The sequence below is a fragment of the Lepidochelys kempii genome, chromosome 5 (genome assembly GCF_965140265.1).
Source record: "Lepidochelys kempii isolate rLepKem1 chromosome 5, rLepKem1.hap2, whole genome shotgun sequence".
NCBI lineage: Eukaryota > Metazoa > Chordata > Testudines > Cheloniidae > Lepidochelys > Lepidochelys kempii.
Window position 1 is genome coordinate 55,760,772 of NC_133260.1, and position 16,772 is coordinate 55,777,543.

Consider the following 16,772-nt stretch of genomic DNA (forward strand, 5'->3'; position numbering starts at 1 on the left):
GAGTGGTGATGATGTGACTGAAGAGGCAATTAGACTAAATCTAATGTTTGGTCAGTTCATTAGCTTTTGAAGCTAGTCAACACAAATCTGCATCCAATGGAAGCCCAATCTGGGAACAAGGACTTTTCTAAATTCTGCAGCAAGCGTTTCGTAATCTGTATGCACTTTTCTACCTTTTTCCTGGTAATGCTAACCTACTTATGGTCTTGCTAAAAATTTGATTAAAATTCGACCATTTCACAATACTAAGGAACAACAGAAAAGACAGCAAAAGACAAACACAAAGAAATAAGAAACAAGACATATACCTTGAAAGCAGCAAATGAGCAAATAAAGAAAATACGGTTGTGAGATAAAACAGACACCAGAGAAATGCAGGCAAGATAAGATCATGGATTTGTTGACTTTTAATTTGCCCCACAACTTTTCATTTCTTGAACTCAGGCTGGTAAGATTCTGAATTCAGGGGGACTGCACTGTGTACAAGGGCAGAATATGGACTAACATTGTTAAATGACTACTAACAGACTTTTCTGCCAGGAAGCCTGCTACCAGGTGCTAATTAGTGTCAGAAAGTTCCTCAACCCAGACTATAGAATCAGTATGACTGCTCTGTGCTTCTCTCAATCTTTACACCCTTTTCCTCTCAATGCTAATGGTAGTTCAAGGTCAGTACATAGTCCTTAGTCTATATAGTAATTCCTACCATTAAGAACAGAATCTTTTTTTGTACAATGAATTCAATCCTTTTTTCTAACTGTGAATGTTCACCTAACATATTTTAGTCTCAGTTCTGAAAAGATTTACTCATATATCATGAATAATCACAATGAAGTCAATGGGACTGTTCACCCTGCATAAAGTGAAGTGTCTGCAGGATCTGTGCCCATTTTTTATTAATTTGTTACTAGTAACAACCATTATGCAAACCTATTATTTCACTCTATGAAGCACTCACTACTATGGTTGTGCTGCAATATTATGTTGTTCTTGAGAACAGTTTGTGTCAGACTGTCAAAAACAGGGCAGATACCAGAAACTGGTGGTATGTTTTATAATTAGATTTCACCAACCCACTAACCAATATGAACCCCTGAATCCCTGTACTAGCCTTACCATGGAGTCACAGACAGCCCCCCCTTGGGCTCTCCAGTCTAACTTGCCACTCAAGCAAGCTAGATTTAGTGATAAATTATCACTTACACCAAAAATCACAAAATATTCAGGTTGCTTCCAGTCCCAAAAGACAAGTGACTTACCCCAGATTGGCTACCCTATATCTTACAGCAAAGACAATGCTGGTAGCCAATCCTGTAATAAACTATCTAAATGTTTATTAACTAGAAAAAATAAATGAGTTTTCAGATTAAAGCAGGTGAACATATACACACAAATGAGTTACCACCGATTGTTCCTAAAGGTGACAGATGTAATAATCTGTCCATTCAAAATGTCTTTCAGAGAGGATCCATGTTGACCCTGAGGATCTCTGCTTTTGTTTAGTGCCTCTGGCCCAGTGAGAGTTCAAACAGCAAAGAGATGAAAAAATTTCTTGTGACCCAATTTTATCTTTTACATTTGGCCTTCCAGTCCATGAGAGAAGCTCTCTTTCACGTAGCATTTTCCAGATACGAAAGGGCTATTACCTTTGTATTGTGATGTTCCGTAATGGCCCATTTAATCTTGATAGGCCAGCTGAATGGGTAGGTAGGATGATTCCTGGGCCTGGGTTCACAAGTTCAGAGCAAGCATTTTCGAAGTTATAAAGCAAAACTTACATATTTCCCTGTAGCATGGAATACAGACATTACAAATGAGATTAATGCATGCAGAGATCTACGAGCATTTCATAGAGTCTAAATGCTAAATACATTCTTATAAAACATACCTATTTTGAAGAACACTAGCATACAGGTGAGCTGGTTTGATTTCCAGCTAGGAGTTAGCTAAGAATTGACAAATGCCTATGGTCTTGGCCAGAAATGGCACTTGGTTTACCAGTGTCACATTCTACATTACAGTAATGCCTGGGAACCAACCAAGAATGTGTTGTGCTAGGTACTGTAGAAATACAGCAGTAGACAGTCCCTACCCAGGTTTCAGTTGTTTCAGGTCCCCATCAGGACAGTATGCTTTCTGGGTAGGTACTGTCTACTGCTGTATTTCTACAGATTTTCTGTGAACAATTCCATTCAGCTATTTCTTTTGCTTTTGGGCATTACCCATGTCATTGTGTGATTGGTCATTAGGTCCCATGGCATTGTTTCTATTCATTGGCCAGATGACTGAAACATTTTTAAACGGGAGGTGGCACATCTGGCATGACTCACTAATAGCAAGTGCTCATATTTGCAATTTAATATCCTTGTTCATAAGTGAATATTGGCTCCTGCATGAAGAGCATTCATTCCCTAGATATCAGTGTGGACACATGTCCATTCATTAGCACGTTCGTGAATAAGCAAACAAAAAGAGGTTCAAACATTGTCAAATTGAAAAGCAGTTCATAATTTATAAAAGTGTTCACAAATTGATTTTCCAGCAGTGTTTCCATTCCAGTTTACTCAGAGCTTTTTTAATTTAGGGCCCAAAATAATTCATTTTTATGTCAATAGAAAAACCACTGAAAGATCCTGAGTAATGGTTGCTCAGCTGAAATGCTGTGTCTGATTTTGAAAATAAATTTCGATTTTCATTAACTTTGACCTACCTTCTGAAGCTACTTTGTGTTACTGCCACTGTTAACTTTGTCTAAAAGAGAAGCCCAAGAGCCATAGCATACAAAATATGATACCCTGTGTCAGGGTTCCCTCCCCACTCTGATCTCTGGGGTACAGCTGTGGGGACTCACATGAAAGACCCCCTAAGCTTATTTCTACCTGCTTAGGTTAAAAACTTCTCCAAGGCACAAATCCTTCTTTGTCCTTGGATGGTACTGCTGCCACCATCAAGTGAGCTAGAAAAAGATTCAGGAAAAGGACCACTTGGAGTTCCTGTTTCCCCAAAATATCCCCCCAAACCCCTTCATCCCCTTTCCTGGGGAGGCTTAAGAATCATATACCAACCAAATAGGTAAACAAGGTGAGCACAGACCTGACCCTTGGGTTTTTAGAATACTAAAAACCAATCAGGTTTTTAAAAATAGAACTATATTATAAAGTAAAAGAAGCACCTCTGTAAAATCAGGATGGAAGATAATTTTACAGGGTAATAAGATTTAAAACACAGAAGATTCCCCTCTAGGCAAAACTTTAAAGTTACAAAAAACAGGAATAGACCTCCCTCTTAGCATAGGGAAAATTCACACGCTAAAACAAAAGATAATCTAACACATTTCCTTGCTTTACTCACAATTTTTGTGATCTAGATGCTTATTTCAAGTAGGGTTTTAGGAGGTGTTTGTTTTTTTTCCTGACCTGATCTCTCACTGTCCCAGAGAGAACAACAAAAGACCACACAAACAAAACATCCTGCCACAGATGTGAAAGGATCTTCTTACCTTATTGGTCCTTTTGGTCAGGTGCCAACCAGGTTATTGAGTTTCTTAACCCCTTACAGGTAAAGGAGAGATTTTATGCTAAGCTTAGCTGTATGTTTATGACACCCCAATCTTGATTTATCGACACTATTAAGAGATTATTTATGTTTCTAATTTTACCAAACAAATAACACACTTCTGAGAAGACAGGGAGTTTTAGTCTCTACTCCCCAAATTAAGAGCTAAACCTAAACCTAACTCTAAGATTGGGAAATTTATATTTTACACTCATTCTGTGCTCACCTTGCAGGGGGCCATACACCTATGCAACATGAGCACTGAATGAATGTGTCAGTGACTGGGATGTGGACTGATTAAAGCAGGACTCAGAGCCCAATCTCAGACCCTAAGCCAGAGGCCAGGCAACACGGCGAAGGGTAAGAGTCAAAGTCAGCAGTCAAGAATCGGAACTGAGGGTCAGGAACAGTTTACTGAAATGAGGTAAGGCAATGCCCAAGGCAGGAACAAAAAGACACAGGAGCTATCGCAGCTATACATGAATGTGTTGAGCACTTACTACCCCACTGCTGGTCTTAAAAGTACGTCCACTGATCACCTTGACCAACAGGGCACTTTAGCAAATCAGGAAGCTCATTTGGGGCCTAGTTGCACTCATTGGACTCCCTGGGGGGTAACCTAGTAGGTAAACAGGCTAGCTGCAGGTCCTTATTTCTGACAGAGTGATATGATAGACCAGTGCTGGTGCTATGGAGATAGAGTGCACTGTGATCAGGATTCAGCATAAAACAATAGAGGAGAGATAAAAAGAGAAGCAGAATGGTATATTGCAGAACTGGATGGCCAATATGGGAAATATGGCTTTTCACCTATAGATCATTGGTTCAAACATGTGCCAGGTATAGTAACTGAAAATCATTGCCATATGATGGCAGTTTGGTGACCTATGTGTAATGAGTTTGCTGGTCTGTCCAGATTCTAAAGAACAGTGTAAGACCAAAGGCTAATTAAGGGGAACTAGTAAGGCTTTTAAATAGACTGGCTGGTATCCTCAGAGTTTCTCTTCTCACGCTGCTTATTTAAAGAAATGTGATTTAGTATCAATTTTGTAAATGTTATTAAAACAAACTTAAAAAAAAATCTAGAAAACACATCACCAAAGCTTAGCACTGTTAATAATACTAAGCTAAAGTACAAAATGAAGCAATAGAGCTGCCAAATCAATATCAAATCACAGTCAAATTAACAAGTTAGTTGCAGCACAGATTGGAATTAAATCAAATGAATTAAATCATCAAATTAATACTAAAAATAATCAATCCTTATTAAGTCTAATGAGGAGTCTAAAAAGGTGGCAGTCCATTTCATTATAAATGTCAACTATACAAGTGTACCAAAGTCAATCAAATCTATAACATGGAGCTGGTTAAATGCCTCCACATGGAAACCAAATTGTTGCTTAATATTTGAAAAACAACCTCAGAGCCAATTTTAAACCTCCCTACTTTTAGAATTCTACTCATATGTGATAGCTAACCCTTTCCTCCCCTCCCAGAAGAGAGATTCTAATTTTAATAGAATATCCTTGATAAGCAGAAACTTGACCATTCTTGTGTACAAGAAAAATACAGATGAAAATTTCAAGTCTCTCAGGACTTCATAGACATACCACACAGAACACACTTTAATGAGCATTTTTATGAGACAATATTTAGGGCTGTTTAAACCTGGGGAACTTTCTTACTGACATAGTCCTATGCAGACTTTATGGGTGCTCATACATATACACATAACCACACTATCACACCCTAAAATTAAAGAAGATAAAAAGACTGGGCCGTCTCCTAGCTAATAAAAGCAACTAGGAAAAAAATAAGATACTTAAGATAACTGGGGATTTGCCAGTTCTTCAGCTCTTGCAGTCTTCTGGACTCTCACAGAATATGAGCTGGAACTGCAGTCAAGGAGCCCGCTGGTGATGTTCTGTTAGCACAATGCTTCTTAATAGTGCAGGGAGATAGTTAAAGACTGGAGTGGCCTGTTTATTGATGTCTTAACTCCCTTTCCTGTCCAGGTCTGGGAGATTCAGAAATGTAAGTGTTTCCTCAGGTGGCTTGTTGAACCGAAAGAGGCGGCTTCTCAGCCCTATTCTTATGGTTTGTGATCTTTGCTTACTCCACTTTGTAGCACCTCTGTCCAAAGCCTTAGGAAAATTCAGCTGTGAGTCCTATCATGGTGCCATGTAACTTGATTCCATCAGGTTCAATTGAATCATCTTTAGGTAATATCAATTTGGGGGAAATCCTACTCAAATCAACAATTAAAAAAATTTTTACTGTCTTACATACAGCAGAGAATGTAAGTCGGTGACACCAAATATATCAAAAATCTGGAGTATGAGACCACTTTTGAATTCTTTTCTAGGTGTCTGTGTAACACTGACAGACTGGTCATCAGTGGGTGGGAATGAACCTGAGAGCTCTGAAGCTTAATGTATGAGCTAAAAGCCGTATTCCTCTTACCTGAGACTATAGATCGGACACATTCATCTCTCTCTGAATGGTCTCAGTGACACTAGATGGGACAGTACACCACACCCAGAAGGTGTGTGGGTTACATTTGGCTGGTGGGTCTTGCCCACGTGCTCAAGGTTTAACTTTTCGCCATATTTGGGGTAGGGAAGGAATTTTCCCCCAATCAGATTGGCAGAGACGCTGGCGGGTTTTTTCCTTCCTCTGCATCATGGGGCATGAGTTACTTGCGGGTTTCAACTCGAGTAAATGATGGATTCTCTGTAACTTGAAATCTTTAGATCATGATTTGAGGACTTCAGTAACTCAGTCAGAGGTTATGGGTCTATTACAGCAGCGGGTGAGTGAGGTTCTGTGGCCTGCAATGTGCAGGAAGACAGACTAGATGATCATGATGATCCCTTCTGACCTCAAGGTCTATGAATTTGAGTCTATAAGTTGACATTCACTTTCAAAGTGCATAAATCTAAACCTAATTAAAGCCACTGTAATTCTGAATAGGATGTCCACACTGGGTTTAATGAAGTTTAACTAATCTACTTTAAAAGTTAATCTGAATTATCTTTCAAGACTGTCAGTGGTACATTGACTGTACCTGCAAAGCTATGTCAGAATAGCTATGCCAGCACAAACCCATAGTGCAGACGCAGCCTACATCAATGGAAGGAGTTTTTCCACTGGTGTAAGAACACCACCTCCATGAGCACAGTTAGCTACACTGGCAGAAGCATTCTTCCATCAAAATAACTGCATCTACTCTGGGGATTAAGTTGGCATAGCTATGCCAGTTAGGATGTGGTTTTTTCACATCCCTGACTGATGTAGCTACATCAACCTAACTTTTAAGTGTAGGCTTAGGCCTTGTTACACTGGCACTTTACAGCACTGAAACTTGCAGCGCTCAGGGGGGTGTTTTTTCACACCCCTGAGCGAGACTGTTGCAGTGCGGTAAAGTGCCAGTGTAGACAGTGCACCAGTGCTGGGAGCTGCTCCCCTCAGAATCGTCTTGCAACACTGAGCCTGATTCTCGACATTGCAATCAAAGGTGTGACTGCAGCACATGTAGACAAACCAGAGCTAGTTTTGATCTAGCTAGGTCAAACAACAATAGTAGTGACACAATGAAAGCATGGATGACAGTACAGGCTGCACGGACACTCACTTAAGAGGCTAGCTCATGCTGCTGCAGCTTCACTACTGTTATTCAAGCCAGCTAAATTGAATCTCAGGTACGGCTACAGGAGCAGAACCTGGAGCCAGACTGCGGAGCAGCTCCAGAGCAGCGGAGCTGCGGATTTTTGCCTGGAGCTGGAGCAGAGCTGGAGCACAGCTCCAAAGCCCTGACAGCTACACATGCTGTAGTTGCACCTCTGATTTCAGGACATACCCTTACACTAAGGCCCCTTTACAGCACTCTGGCAGTGTTGAGGGGCCTTTGTTTGGCCAGACATTATATTTGGCCCCTGTACACTGCTAACACCACATAATGGGGCCTTAGTGTAAATGAGAATCAGACCCATGAACAGGGCCATGCTGGGGGAATTTGCATTGCTACCATCTCTACTGAAAACCTGTTCATAACGATATATGATCCTGTTCCCAAATGAAGTTTTCTAGTTTCACAGAAATTAAGGCAAGAAAAGACAATTAGATCATATAATCTAACCTCCTGTATATAACAGGCCATTAAATTTTACCCCAGTACACCTATATTAAGCCCAGTAACTTGAGTTAAATTGAAGCATTTCAATCCTCAGGAGCCTAAACCGTTATGTGCCAAAGGTTAAGGAGAACAAATTTCTCTTCCGCCTCCTGGTGACCTTTTATGTACTTGAAAACTGTTATGTCCCCCTTCAGTCTTCTTTTCTCTAGACTAAACAAACCCATTTTTTTCAATCTTCCCTCCTAGGTCATGTTTTCTAGACCTTTAATCATTTTTGTTGTGGTACCTGGTAATATATATTACCAGAACCCCAGAGTCCAACAATATGGGACATTTGTGCACGGGAGGCTGGAAATCTGTAGTAAGTGAGCTAAAGATGGAATCACCGTCACCCTATAACTGAGCCTGGAGGAACTGTGCTTTCCATGTCTCAGCTGGACCCTCCTTCTCACCCCCATCCCCAATATCTTACACACAGTAATACTAAATAAAAAGAGAGGAAAAAACATGGAGGAAGAATATGAACAAACAATAGTTACGATCATAAACAGATTGATTATGTATTAAGTCCCATTAATATTAACACAGCGGTGTCAAATTTGGCCAGAGTTTGATTCTAATATTTTAGGTTGACCAACTTTCTCTGCAGTCTCTAAACAGCAAATAGAAGTGCAGTCAGTCAGTCAACATACTGGTCTGTGGCAAAGTAGCTATATTCACTCCATTTTAGCCAAATCAACTAAATCTTTCAGTGCTGCAGCGTTCTTGGCAGATGTTGAATAATGACTGTAAATTATCAAAACAAGCACTTACCCTACATAACTTGTCAGATGTGATGCTGGCATCATTCTAAAGTATATGTGTAGACCCATTCAGAGGAACAATATGTTCTGCTTCATTTCTCAGAGCCACATAGATGCTGGTATCATCACCCCATAATTTATAGTAGCACTGTATACACAACCAGCAGACATCATGCAAAGGCAAACAGCATGGTGTGAAGGATGATTTTTTTAGTTCAGCAATTGTATCTCCCATGTTATCTGATTCTTTCCCCATCCCCTCTAGAAATATCAACACTGCAACAGTGGGAAGAGTGTCACATCCTTTCATTCTTTTCACTAATGCCTCAGAAGCAATGCTGTAATAAGACAAAAACTCAGATCCTTTGCTGTGGCTGAGAAAGGCTCAGCACAGCCAGGGCGTGGAGAAAGGAAGGCAAAGAAAAGGGCTGGGACCTTGGAAGCAACCTTTGCACTCCAAGTCCCAGGCCTGCTGTGTGCTGCTCAGGTTCCCTGATGTAACTTAGAGCAACCTAATGGCTGCTCTTAATTAGGCTGGTTACTTATCATCCCCTTGGTGGCAGCCAGTCCTTGGGGTTGAGTGAACCATGACTGTGTCCCTTCCCCATGTCTCTTACTCTGGTGGCAAGGATGGGAAAAATGGAAAAGCCATTACACTAGCTGTGCGGCACTGAAGCATTTTCATACACTGAGATGCTGCTTTTACAGTCAGCTCAGACAGCTTTGGGGACTTTGCCCTGGACAAGTAGCACAAAGCAATGAGACTGCAGAGGGGGAGCAGTGCGGGTGATCCTTCAAATCACTGAATGAGAGTGGCATGAAGTTGGAAACTGTCATACCACATTTATAAAAGCAGAATTGGATCTTATTCAGTCACCTAACAATTACTTGGCAATTAAAATTACTAACACTCCATTCATTTCTGGATTTTAAGGATCTATATAAATAGGAATGCAGGCTGGAATTAATCACATAGCCAGGCTTCAGGGTTGGCTGTTTGTTGCTCAGTTCATCTGGGAGAACAACCATAAGTCTCCCAGATGCTCAGGCCTCCAGGTGCTGGGTAGGTCACAAAAAATGATTGAGATCGGTCTCAGGGATGATATGGAAAAGGCTGTCCCTGCAGGGGGGAACACTACAGCCATACCTGTTTTTTTCTCAACCATGACCTCTTTGTCAGAGGCTGGGAGGAAGAATGTGTCCTCAAATGTCCACTTAAGCCAGCTTTTAAGTTGCTTTGCCTGAAACAGACTTAATAGGGCTGAGAATCTGATTGATACTTGATTGCTCTCTGGTTATTTCTCTTCTTTTTCCTTGAACTTCTCTAGATGCTTTCCTACAAACAATACAACATGTAAAATGAAGTGATAAGTTAAACAAACAAACAATAAGCTGACCACTAGAAAAAGAAAGAGGTCTAAATGCTGACATCACAAACAAAAACACTGTAGAAAACCAGCCTATGAGAGGGGAAAGATTAGGCTATGTCTGGGTTTGGCTTCTTCATACGTCACAGTTCCATACATTCTAGCAGAGGCTGATGCACACTTTTTAAAGGTTTTGAATCTAACTAGAGGGGACATTACAAAAAAAGCCTGCTCTGATGCTTGGGTCAGGCTGGGTCATTTACACTTGTGCAAACTCATTGAAAAGAGGGTGGAGAACAATATCAAATCAGAATGGGAGTATATTACACCTCTCCTTTGAATGTGCACATTGAGAAAAGTTTTGACAAGGTGCAAGGCAGTGGAGAATCAAGCCTACTTTTCTCATGTGCAGAATTTGGGCCTCCTAGTTTTAAAAATTTAGTCCTTAATTTTTCTGTGTTTTGACGGGTAGTGCTGGCTTTTGGCTACACTGCTCTCTGGTGCTTTTACTGCTCTGTGTACCTGTTAGCTATCTGCTTTTCCCGGCCTGCTTGCTTCCTAATGTTGCCTTTCTCCTATGCTAACTGCCGGTGGTGCCCTAGCTATCTGATCAGAGAGCAATTGTCTTTCAAATTGTGTGCCCTGCTCCCCTGAAATTGGATGAAGAAGACTCCAACCTTTTACTGGGAGCCCACTACCCATAGCATGTCCTGAAAGGATTTCATGAGCATAGCTGGAGAGCTCGGATAGTGTTGGCTCAGGTCATAGGTGTCCTCCTGAAATCATGCGAGCAGGGAGCCTCATATCAGCCCCAAAGATTGTACTAACAATAGCCAAATTGTAAGGGTTCCTTGTAGACAGTGAGTCTGCTGTTGACTAAGGCCAGCCATGAGTATTGGAGAGAGAGAAAATGTATAATCTGTTATACTCCATCTGCACAAAACATGTCCTTCACCCTTCCAGCATAAAAGGCCAGAAAGGCCTATGAGAAAAGACCAACCTAACTTGGGGCTTGTCTTCACTGCAAAGTTAACTCAGGTCCTTACCTGAGTGTTGTCCTAACTTGACTCCCACACATAAAATCCTATCACCTGAGTGTAATACTGATTTAAATTCAGTCTAGCTGGTCTTTTAGAAGTGATAGACTAAAGTACAAATGATGCTAACATGATTACTCACAGTCTGGATGCAGACCTAAGCCACTCACATCCTGCAATACCTTCCCAGAATTCCCCTGGGCCATATTTTTTTGACACCTAAGTACTCCCTGCTTCCAGCCTGGAAATCATGTATAATCTTGTGCACCTTGAGGGGAGTGCCAATCTGGGAAGCTCATTCGCTCAAAGCCCACTGTTATTTTGGGGACACTAGCTATCATCACCAACCATGGATGTATCAAAACAATAATTGTCTTGCAAATATCCATCACCACTGCACCAACTGTTGACTTGCCAGTGCCAAACTGATTAGCCCCCTACCTGTAGCAATCTGAGGTAGCCAGATTCCAGATGGCAATTGCAACCCAATTCTGGACTGATATAACCCCTCTCATCTCCATGTTCTCACACTGAAGGGTCAAAGCAAGCTCCTCATCCAGTTCCACAAATGAGGCTTTCCTCATAGGAAATGTCTGGTCATCTCAGGTGAGCATGATGATGATGTGCTTGTGGTTCCTCCTCCAGGGAGATTCCATGCTCACTAAAACCTGCATCAGGTGTGTCTACTCTCCAAGTCTGCATGGAGCCTGTGTGATCTCCTTTGTAAAGCATGATGTCACCTTCTCAGGGTAACAATCTGCTTCCAAAATGCCCACCATCACATTTCAGGTTCTATATATACACCTGAAATGAAAGCTGCATTAATACCAACAGCTGGAACAAGTCATCATCCTGAGCTGGATCCAAGCCTTGGCACTGGTTAGAATAAAGGCCATAGATAGAAATCTAGAGTTTGCCAAACTGGAAATGGTTTACTTACTAGTTGGTGGGCTAAGACCACTTTCACACAGGTGCTCAGGAAGGACTGACAAGTTCTCCCAAAATACACTGCAAAATAATTCATAGACTATTGCAGTAAACTGAGACACTACTAACCCAGAAGTCCTAGCACAGCACACAAAGGAGTACAGCACTAGTGTGGATGCAGCAACTTGAGTGTGGCTTTGCAGCGTGGCTGCTCTCACCCAAGCTAAGGCAATTCCAGTGGTCAGACCTGAGTGCCAATCACCTGAGCTATCTTTGTAGTGAAGATACACCCTGATCCTGTGAGGTGGTGATTAGCACCATCAAATCACACTGACTGCAACAGAGTTTGAGACTGCTCAGGACATTGCAGATTCAGCCCTTCAGGCACCAGGATATAACTGTTTGACACTAAAAGAATAGAAGATATCTAGCAGTGCTATGAGGCTTACAAACAATGGACGAAAAGAAGGGAAAAGGCTGAAAAGAGAAGGTGAGGAAGGAAAGATAAATGAGAAGGAAGGCAGAACAATATCAGTTTATAGTACAAATTATTGCACCTCCTCTGGCTCATCTTAGCGAAAGATGGGGCAAAGCTGCTGCAAGCCAATATACATAAAGAATAAGAAACCAAGGCCCGGTAGAACAAGTAACAATCTTCAACAGTAGTATTGCTGTTACGGGAGATCAGCTTCCTCCTTGCAGGGGCTCCAAGCAGCAGTGTAGCAGGAGATGTTTCTGTTATTCCAATATAGCTAACACAAGCTGCTTTTGGGAGTAGGAAGTCCTCCTTACCTCTGATTGGCCTCTTGTGAGGTGTAAAGTCAGTTATGTTCAGAGACAGAGTACCACAGTAACAAAGAAAACTTGTTTTCAGCCTCCCAAGCCATTTTAACAACAAAGCTTTTTGACCTTCAGAGGACAAGTGGGAATGTCAAAATTTGGGGTTGAGAGAGAATGTGAAGCTATCTGTTAAAACAGTTCTAAGCAGTAAAAAGGTTCTAAATGGGCATGGCACTATTTAAGCTTTAGCTCTTCCATCTTTGGGGCTGGCCTTTCTTTCTGTATCTTATCCCTCTCTTTCTGAGCTGTCTGTCCTTTTCCTGGTCCTTATGAACTCTCTAAATCAGAGGTGATACTTGGGGGCGTGTGCATGACCAAGTGCCCCCACAGATTGGCTCCCAGGGGCAGGGAGGGAGAGGGTCTCTGTCATTCTCTCCCTGTTCATCCTGCCCCTGCCACGTGCAGCTGGGCGGAGAGCGGAACGGAGCCATTTCTGCCTGAGAGCCTGACTGGGAGGCAGCAGCAGTTTGCTGACATCCCAGTTGCCAGGGACAGGGGCTAAGTGAGCCTGAAACATGCCAGGGAAGAGAGGGGGCTCACTTGGCCCCTGTCCCCAGCAGCTGAGCCTGGGCAGTAAGCAGGTCAACACTGCTTCCTACTCAGGCTCTCTCAGGCAGAAGTGGTTCTGTCCCACTTCCCGCCTGGCTGCCAGGGAAAGCAGCCAAATGTGCTGTGGGGAGCACAGGGAGAGAAAGACAGAGTCCCCACGCACACACACCTGACCCCGCAGGTAACATGGCAGGGTGGATCTCTGGGTAGAGGAGAGACATGTCCCAGTATGGGGAGGCATGAATCATCTGTACTCTAAACTAATAACCCCTTGCTGATTTTTATCAGCCTCTCCCCATTTTTTTAAGTTTTATTCTCAGTGATCACTAATAAAGGTTAATGACTGTTGTCTATCAGGAATGACTTCCCTTTGAAAATGTATTCCTGTGATCACAGGGAGCATACCCTGAGCTCACAGAGAGCGTGCTTAACATTACAAATACATGCCTTTATGGAGTGCATTTTGCTATGATGGTCCCACTTCATAATCCATTGCAGATGGGGAGACTGAGCTATGGTCTTGCTTCATCCATCGCCCTCCCTACTTCCTTTGCGGTCAAAGTGAGAGCCTGTCCTTGAACCCTCCCATTCTCCTTTGGCCACTCACATAAGAGCCAGGAAGAATCTGACCTGATGTAATTAAATCACTTTTGTTTTCATTTTGGATAATTATGGTAAAACATGGCAGTGTTTTAATGCAGCTGCAACTTGCAGTCATGCTAAATTAAGGTTATTTCTCATACAGTTAATATAACAAATGTTAGTACTACCCAGGATAAGATCAAAACTGTGTTTCCCCTTAAAAGTGGAGTTTACTATGATTTAACAGTCACACTACTGTAGATAAGATTACAATCCAATTTCTGTTGCATTGGAATTTTACCAAGTGCTTAAACAATAAACAGTCACTCTCTATCTCCAGCGAGTTTGAGAATGCTAAGATTTTATAAGAATCTCATTAAACGATTGTGAACTTTATCTTCTATTTCCTTTCCTATTAATAGCATCATTTCTTTCTAGATGACCAAGTTTTGTGTATAAACAGCAACCAGCCTGCATGCTGCTGCTCTTGCTTTATTTGGATATAAGACATTTGTTTCAATGTTGATGAGTTTTTAACATCATAAATACTGATCACCATATTCTGATCTCTGTTACCCTAGCGTAAGTCCATTGTAACTCAAGAGAAGCCAATACAGTTACTCTGGATTTTCCTGGTATAACTGAGATCGAGCCCTGTCAAGGTTCCCTCCCCACTCTGAACTCTAGGGTACAGATGTGGGGACCTGCATGAAAACCTCCTAAGCTTACTTTTACCAGCTTAGGTTAAAACTTCCCCAAGGTACAAACTAGTTTACCCTTTGCCCTTGGACTTCCACTGCCACCACCAAACGTTTATCTGGGTTTATTTTATTAGGAAAGCGTTGTTTGGAAATGTCTTTCCCCAAAAAATCCTCCCAACCCTTGCACCCCACTTCCTGGGGAAGGTTTGATAAAAATCCTCACCAATTTGCATAGGTAACCACAGACCCAAACCCTTGGAACTTAAGAATAATGAAAAAAAGCATTCAGTTCTTGAAAAGAAGAATTTTAATAGAAATAACAGTAAAAAAGAAGTAACAATAAAAAGAATCACTTCTGTAAAATCAGGATGGTAAATACCTTACAGGGTAATTAGATTCAAAACATAGAGAATCCCTCTAGGCAAAACCTTAAGTTACAAAAAGACACACAGACAGGAATATCCATTCTATTCAGCACAGCTTAATTTCTCAACCATTTAAAGAAATCATAATCTAACACATATCTAGATAGATTACTAAGACTCCATTCCTGTTCTGTCCCCGGCAAAAGCATCACACAGACAGAAAGACTCTTTTTTTTTCCCTCCCGCCAGCTTTTGAAAGTATCTTGTCTCCTCATTGGTCATTTTGGGCTTCCAGCGAGGTTATCCTAGCTTCCTAACCCTTTACAGGTGAGAGGATTTTTCCTTTGGCCAGGAGGGATTTTAAAGGTGTTTACCCTCCCATTATATTTATGACAAGCCCTGGTTAGAGTATAAATCTGTTTCAAGGGGACTTTTGCCATTGACTTTACTGGGAGCAAGACTGTACCCTTAGAATGTGACATACTAAGGCTACATTTACACTTGGAGCTAGAGTTCTGATTTTCCATTTGCATAGATATACTTGCACTAGAGCTCATCAAGCTAGCATGCTAAAAGCATTAGCATAGCCAGGGTATCCTGGAGAGGTAACATGGGCTAGCCATGTCAAGGACAAACCTGCCAGAACCCCATGGGCACATATTCAGCACAGATACCCCCTGCAGTTGCTCACCACTGCCTGTGCTACCCTGGCTCCACTACTATTTGTAGTCACTAGCACCATGGAGCTAGGGCAAATATGTCTGTGTGAGCCAGAATCAAAGCCCCAGCTCATAGTGTAGACGTACCGTGTATATCAGCACTGGAGCTGAAGGTGTAATTTCCAGCTCCAGTAGACATACTTGTGGAAGCTCTCATCAAGCTCGCAAACTAAAAATAGGAGCATAGCTGCAGTGATACAGGCAGCAGGATGGGCTAGCTGCCCTGAACATGAGCCCACTAGCTCAATCAAAGCTAACACAGGTATGTCTACCCAAGCTAGAAATTACACCTCCAGCAGCAGGGTAGACATACCCTATATCAATCAAGCAGACACCAAAGGCTGATTTAAAAGGAGAAACATCTGACTTACACAAATACCTTGGGAAATCATCAGTAAGAAACAGGAAACACAGAACAGGTGCATGAGAATGAATGAGGTTTCAAGCAAAATATTACAGGCTAGATCCTCAGCTGGCATAAATCAGCATAACACCATTAAAGTCAAAGACCCCAATATGGCGTGTCTTAGGTTGCAAAAGTTTTATTGAGTGTGTAGTTCTTCATAGAACCTTCCTTGTGGAACATGAGATAACCCATATTATTTGTGAATAAATATCAGCAAAGGAATATCATTTTCAGTTCCAGGGCACAAAACAACAAACCAGGCAAAATAAACAAAGTGTCAGAATATCTCTATCCTATTTAAAAGATTAATAGAGCAAGAAGATGTAACTTTGAAATATGCATTTCAAATATGTGCATTTTAAAGGCTTTTATTACTGAACAAAGCCCCATCAGCATTTAAATTAAAAACATTGGGCCCCAGGAAAAGAACAAGAAATATTACCTAGTACAATTCACATTGCTTATAAGGCGGTTGTAACAATTTTTGATGTAGATGTAGAACATTCGTATTCCCAGTGGAGCTCAAGTGTTTAAAATTAATGTTACATTATATATACTAGCCCCATTACCAAGTCTTGAGAAGAACGTCTGAGTTTATTTCCTCCTTTCCCTATGTGTGAATGATGAAATTGGACAGGCTAGAGAGCAGAGAAATATGATGGAAGAAAACAGAGCCAGAGCCTTAAGGGAGCAGGAAGAAATGTAGGACTTCATAGGGCCGGCTCTAGGTTTTTTGCTGCCCCAAGCAAAAAATTTGCCACCCCAAGCTCCGATAGCGCAACTACC